The sequence below is a fragment of the Myotis brandtii genome, unplaced genomic scaffold (genome assembly GCF_000412655.1).
Source record: "Myotis brandtii unplaced genomic scaffold, ASM41265v1 scaffold320, whole genome shotgun sequence".
Classification (NCBI taxonomy): Eukaryota; Metazoa; Chordata; class Mammalia; order Chiroptera; family Vespertilionidae; genus Myotis; species Myotis brandtii.
Genome location: NW_005362270.1, coordinates 1,067,530 through 1,074,176, shown reverse-complemented (window position 1 = coordinate 1,074,176; position 6,647 = coordinate 1,067,530).

Here is a 6,647-nt window from a genome sequence, read left to right as displayed (position 1 = left end):
CAGCCCGAAGGACTCCCGCTCGCCCGGGCTCCGCCGCCAGCCTCCCCTCCTCAGATCCACGTGTCCTCGTCTCTGCGACACGGGTCCACGCGGAGACCGTGCCCAGACCACGTGCTGCAGGCCAACCTCCGCTCAGTCCCCGGAGCCCAGCCTGCGAACAGGGGCTTTACACATGGCCGAGCCGTGCGTGTGTGGAGGGGAACTCCGGCCACAGAAGGATCTAGAACTGGAGGCTGCACACCAGTGTTCTTCGGTGAGGTGGCCTCACCCCGTTTACCAACTCCTCACGAGGACACTAGTCAGGAGCATGAGCCACTCGGGACCCTCTGAAGGAATGCCGATTGGGCCCCCTGGGGCGGCAGACGTGCGGGGGGCCGCGTGGCGGCGACAGCTTCCTCAGGTAAGGGAACCTCTGTTTCCCCCAGGGCAGAACGAGGGGCCGACCCACTCACTCAGTAGGTGCTGATGGTGGGCACTGGGGATGCACCAGGGAGCACAGCAAGCCCCTGCCTTCGCGGAGCTGGGACCCACTGGGGAGATGACACTCCCCGCCCACAGGGGGGTGTGAGCGTTAACTGAGAATACAAGGCGAGTTCTCAGCACAGTGCTGGACACAGAGTGGGTGCTCAGGAGGCATAGCTGCTATTCATAGCTCACTTTCTCTCCCCATTCCTGGGGGCTCAGGGCCAGGGGAGCTCTTTGTCACCAGCTGCAGTGAAGGGAACCCTGTGCAAATCTGCACAGCTGTATTAATGAACCTCAGCAGTAAGAGGAGCTGGGTTATGAAGCTGCGACCAGGGCAGGGATGACCGGCCAAATGAATTGCAAGAATGAATGGGAAATATTTGTTTATTGCATAGCAGTGAACTTACACATAATTCGGTTCACAACCCACAATTGTATAGAGGAAGAACAGAGAGCAAAGAATCAGACAGAAGAAGCCCAAGGTGCAGACTGTGTTCTTTAGACCCATGTGTTAGCTCTGCTTTGATCCACTTTCTATCATGCACTTGAACATAGATCACTTAGCATTCCTGGGTCACATTGACTTATTTTAATTTAGAAAGTTTATTTTTCTTTTTAAGGAATTGCAGAAGTCATTATCAGTGAGTATATTTTGAGGTAACAAGTTGATGTTTTCACATTCTCTATTGAGAGCCCCAATATCAGGTTATCTTCCACCAGAGCTGTGTGGGGTTCCAGGATGCCCAGAGCCTGGGGCAGAGGGCCTAAGAAGCCCTTCTCCTGGCTGAAATTTCCCACCTGGAAAAACCCTCCAAATAGTCTCCTGTTGACATTCTCAGTGGGCTTCCCAAGCCTCTTGAGCTTTTAATCGAGCTGGAAACTGGAGGCCTGTGGGCATGGCACTCCTCATGATTGATCATTGATAACACTTGAGTGGTGCTTTCTTCACTACAGCCTTGGTCTTCAAAGTGTGGTCCATGGACCAGCAGCTTTGGCATCCCCTGGATGCTTATAAGAAATGCAGACATGCCCACATTCCTGAGCCAGAAACTGCATCTTCCCAAGGTCCCCAGGGGATGTGTGTGCACGCTGCATTGTGAGTGAGGGTGCTCTCCTAGGACCTTCCCTGCAATCATCTCATCACTCACAGCATCGAGCACCATGATGCTGGCACATGGAGAAACAGGCTGTGACAAACAAAATGGCCTACTTAAGCTCACAAGATGGTTAAAGTAGAACTGAGATTCACCTGGGCTTCTTATTTCTTCCTTCAAATCCAGAGAGCACTGGATTTCTGGTTTTGCATGTATACTAATTTAATTCTTTTGTCCATCTGGAGGGATCATTATACTACCCATTTTACAGGTGAGAAAAGTGAGGCACAGAGAAGTTAAGTAACTTGCCTTACGATGTCACACCTTGATCTAGACCCAATACATGTGTAGAACTGACCACTTAGGAATCATAAGCAAGTAGATGGTCTGCTGAGCAATGCATTCATAATCATTCTAGCGTAGTGGACCCCGCATTAGGTACAACATCATAAAACCTAGGTTTGGGTCCTGCTGACAGCATGGAAGGCTAAGAGGGCAGATCACCTCACCTCTGAGGTTTTAGTTTTCCCATCTGAAAAATGGAATAGCAAATGCTACTTGGCAAGGCTGTGGTGAGGACTAAATGAGGTAATAAATACTGGAGTGTATTATAAACTGAAAAGTGTTGTGCACATGCTAGTTAGTGGGTTTATTCCCCAAAGACCTTGGCATAGTGATGGAAGAGGATGAAGCTCAGAGAACAGGGAAGTTGCAGTAGGTGGAACTTTGGGGTTGTCATGGGAACCAAAGCTCTGAGGCTAATCAAGGCAGGAAATACCATCTGGTTTTAAACATCAAAAAGCCTCGACTCACACTGGACTTATTTCTGTAAATAGCAGAATTCACATCATCTTATAGCAGCAATGTCAGCCCAGAGCAATCTGGAGATTGTCTTTCCCTTGATTTCCCAGGTCAAATCTGGACAAAGTACCTTAGGTACTCTGTATCTACCAGCTGTCACTTCCAGAGAAATGTGGACATGTCACTTAGTAAATCTGAATTTAAATGGAAAGAAAACATGGCTGAGAGACATCCTTTCATCCCCTTTCTGGCTTTGAAAACACAGAGGGATGGCTGGAGGTGGTGTCCTGGGACAGTGCGAGGGGGATCTGGGACCCCAGCCAGAACTGACACAGGAAGAGCATTTAGAGAGCATCTTACTGTCTTTCCTTCAAATTATGGGTGATAAAACAGGCCAAGAATGGGACAGTGCCTGCTCAAGGTCACACAGCAAATCAATGACAAAATTGAAACTTGTATCTCTCTCCCAACTTTGAAGTCACTGTTTTGCTACTTCATCAACCACATCTTCCTTTGATATTTGTTCCAGCATCATAGTGTTGCTCCCAGGGAAACTTGATGCTTGGGATTTCTTTGGTTCCCTCAGGCTATGTGAGATGAAAAGCAGAATGCTTCTCAAGTCCTACACCTTGCAGGGATTTGACACAGGAAGCCATAATTTCTTTGTCATTTCCATGGGAGAAACAAGATTTCTGTAAACTATATGAGCCCAAATGAATCAAGGTGAAATTGTAAAAACAAAGGCTATGACTTTGAGTTTTCAAAATCTAGAGGAATATTCCAGTTTCATTACAGCCCCCCAGTCCAGCAGAGGTCTCCTGGGGATGAGGACTTTCATCACGGGGGCTGCTAGAAATCATTTGGGCAGGGAGCAGCACTGGGATTGTAGGCCGAGAGAGGCTGCCCTGTGCTGTGCAGCTTGGTTTGCCCTCTGAGTCCATTTCCTCATGTGTACCATAATGCAGGTTTTATGTGACCTTCCAGCTCTGACATTCTGCCACTTGATAACCATTTTCAAAGAGAGGAAGGAGATCTATTGCTCCTAGGGTCACCATGATGCCTTGGTCATTAGCTAACACATACCTGAGTTGAAAAGCATCAGCACTGGCTCTTCAGGTCCTTGCTGGCTGGATCCTGGGATTTTCCTCTGAATGGGGCTTAGAGGGAAGCAGTCTCTATTCAGTCTCAAGGGAAGGGGGCATTTGAGACCACTATCCCCAGTCAAGCTCCAGGACCCTTAGCCTAAGTTGGCAGGTGGCAACCAAAGGTAGCAGTGACAGAGCACATGTCCATGGTATGTTTACCCCAACTCACCCCACTACACCCTTGGACACCCAGTCTCTGCCCTCAGGCTCCTTGATCCTGTTTCTTTCTGCTGGGTTGTAGGCAGCTTCATCTTCTGGGAGTGGAGTGGGGACAGGGGAGAGCTGCAAAAATCTCCTGCCCCCCACCCAGAGCTAAGGGGAAGCCTTGCTCCTGGGGAGTGATCCTGGCTGTTTCTGGGTCCTGTTGTGTTGATGGGATACTGCTTCTCCTGGGGGTTCTCACTAAACCTTCTATCCCTTGGGATAGGCAGGGTCTTCCCATCCCTCTTCCATTTGCTCAGAGCTGTAGGAACCACTTCATTGCTGTCTCAAGAGAGCCCTCAAGCCTCAGCAGCCAGGTCTGGGGATCCCTGTGGCAGCCAGGGCTGCAAGAACTCTTGAGCTGTGGGGAGGGAAGACCTGAACAGTACCAAGGGCAAATTGTTTCCAACCTAGTTCCCAGGGCAGAAAAATTGAGTTGTTGATCCTTTACATTTCCCAGGAGTTAGTGTTTCAGTCTAAAAGAACTTGAGAAATATCCAGTAGCAAGAGCTAAAGTCCTTATACCACTTAGCTCCATGTTTCTAGTCTAAATAAAGGCAGGGGCATAGCAGTCCTAGCTGTTTAAGCCTGGGAATTGACTTAATCTCCCTGAATCTTTCTGTCTTCCCATTTGTAAAATGCGGATAAAAAATTTATCTAACTATGGTGGTTATGAGAATTAAATTTTAAAAAGTAACCCTATTGCCTAGCACAAGTAGTAAAAATATTGAAGTTGCAAAGTACTTTCATTTCTATTCTCCAATTGAAGCTTCTTAGGAAAGGTATACATGGTAAATATCCTTTTACAGTGGAAGGCAAAACTGCAGCTCAAAGAAGTGTGGTGACATGAAAAATCACAAGTCAGCTGCATGTTAGACAGGGAGTCCGGCTAACATCTAAGTCCAAAGCTCATTCTGTCTCTTCATAACAAAATGTATCATTTTCTGAACCCCTAAAAGAAATTATGGGAATGAAAATGAACTTGATACATGTATATTTCCTTGTATCATGACACCTGAGGAAAATGAGAACTGAGAAATTCCAACTTTCAGTGTTTTTACATACTTCCTTTTCTTGCTGTTTCCTGGGAGGGACCTGGTTTGAAAACCAATTTTGCATTCATCTCTCCTTCAGATTCTGCCTTGCTATTCCAGTTGTGTCATTTGTGAAGAAAATGTCTAATATGTTCTCTGGGCATATTAGAAAACAAAGCCTTTAGTAGTGAATACTCCGCCTGGGTAACTGAGCCTAAAACAGAGAACAATAATTTGAAATTGAGCCACATAGAAAATCTTGAGAAGACCAAGTTTCTTCCTCTTTTTCTACAGTTATAAGCTTATACTAGTGTCCTGGTGCACAGATTCGTGCACATTGAAAGGAAATTAATTAGAAGAAATACTTTAATGTTGCTATTCGCCCTTTCTCTATGATGGAAGTGTCAACCAAATTCACGATTGACAATGACAGATTGAAACACATGTACGATTTGCACCAGCAAGAGCTTTATATGTATCGTGCATGCACGAGTCAACTTAGCCTTTTATATATATAGGTAAACTTGCTTAATTAGACCTGCTTTCTGATTTAGCTAAACTTTTTCCAGCCCAATGAAGCTGGAAAACTTTTTCCAGCCCAACTTTTCTTTCAGGTAATTGTCAGCAACCCAGCAATAAACATCAACACAAAGCAGATTATTATTGTAGATCGCACAGGGAGACAAAGGGTAAAATATTTAACTCTAGCAGTGTTTGACTATATTCTGCGCAGTGAGAAAACCTGAAGTCATTTTCAAGGTCCACCATTTCTTCTTTTCAGTCGGGTCAAGTTTCTAAACTTTCTAAATCTCTGTTTCCCAGCTCATGAAAAGAAAATAGGATTCTACTGAGTCTCCTATCTACCTACTCCAGGACTTCTGTGAGGATCAAATGAGATAAGGCACATGAAAATGCTTCACAGACATTTGGTTAAACTGTAAAATGTTTGCACCTGGCTATAACCTTCCTAATGCCGCGACCCTTTAATACAGTTCCTCATGTTGTGGTGACCCCAATTTCATTGTTACAAATTGAAAATAATTAAAGCATAGTGATAAATCACAAAAACAATATGTAATTATATATGTGTTTTCTGATGGTCTTAGGCAACCCCTGTGAAAGGGTCATTCGACCCCCAAAGGGGTCGCGACCCACAGGTTGAGAACCACTGCTATAAAGCAAGTTGTGTTCCTGGGCTGAAGAAATTCTAAGGAGGGTAGTTGCTAGGGAGAGGAAGCCGGGTGTTGCTACGTGACATCATTACCTGGTGCCCACAGCCACCATTTCCGAGCTGGGCTGGGCTGTGGGCCGCATTTTGTGCCATGGGGTCTTAGCAGCATCAGCTGCGATTTGGTGGGGTGTTGCTCTGGGGTGGTGGCGGGGCCTGTGTCCCATTTGGGGGAAGCTGAGTGTTGGTTTGTCAGCTCCAGGCCCATGGTGCTGTTTATTTTTAAACTAGAGGCCCAGTGCATGAAATTCGTGCACTTGGGGGGGGGGCGTCCCTCAGCCTGGCCTGTGCCCTCTCTCAATCTGGGATCCCTTGCTCCTTATGCTCAGCTTGCTGCTCCTTAGCGGCAGGCTACTTACCACTCGGCTCACTGCTCCTTAGCCTTGCATCAAAGGTGGGAGAGACTCCTGCCACCGCCGCTGTGCTCGCCAGCCATGAGCCTGGCTTCTGGCTGAGCGGCTGCTCCCCCTGGTGGTCAGTGCGCATCATAGTGACCGGTCGTTCTGTTGTAACAGCAGCTTAGGCTTTTGTTATATAGATGGCCAGTGCGCATCATGGCAGCTCCTGTGTTGAGTGTATGCCCCCTGGTGGTCAGTGTGCATCATAGCTACCAATTGGACGGATGGACACTTAGCCTTTTATATATATACTAGAGGCCCAGTGCACAAAAATTTGTGCA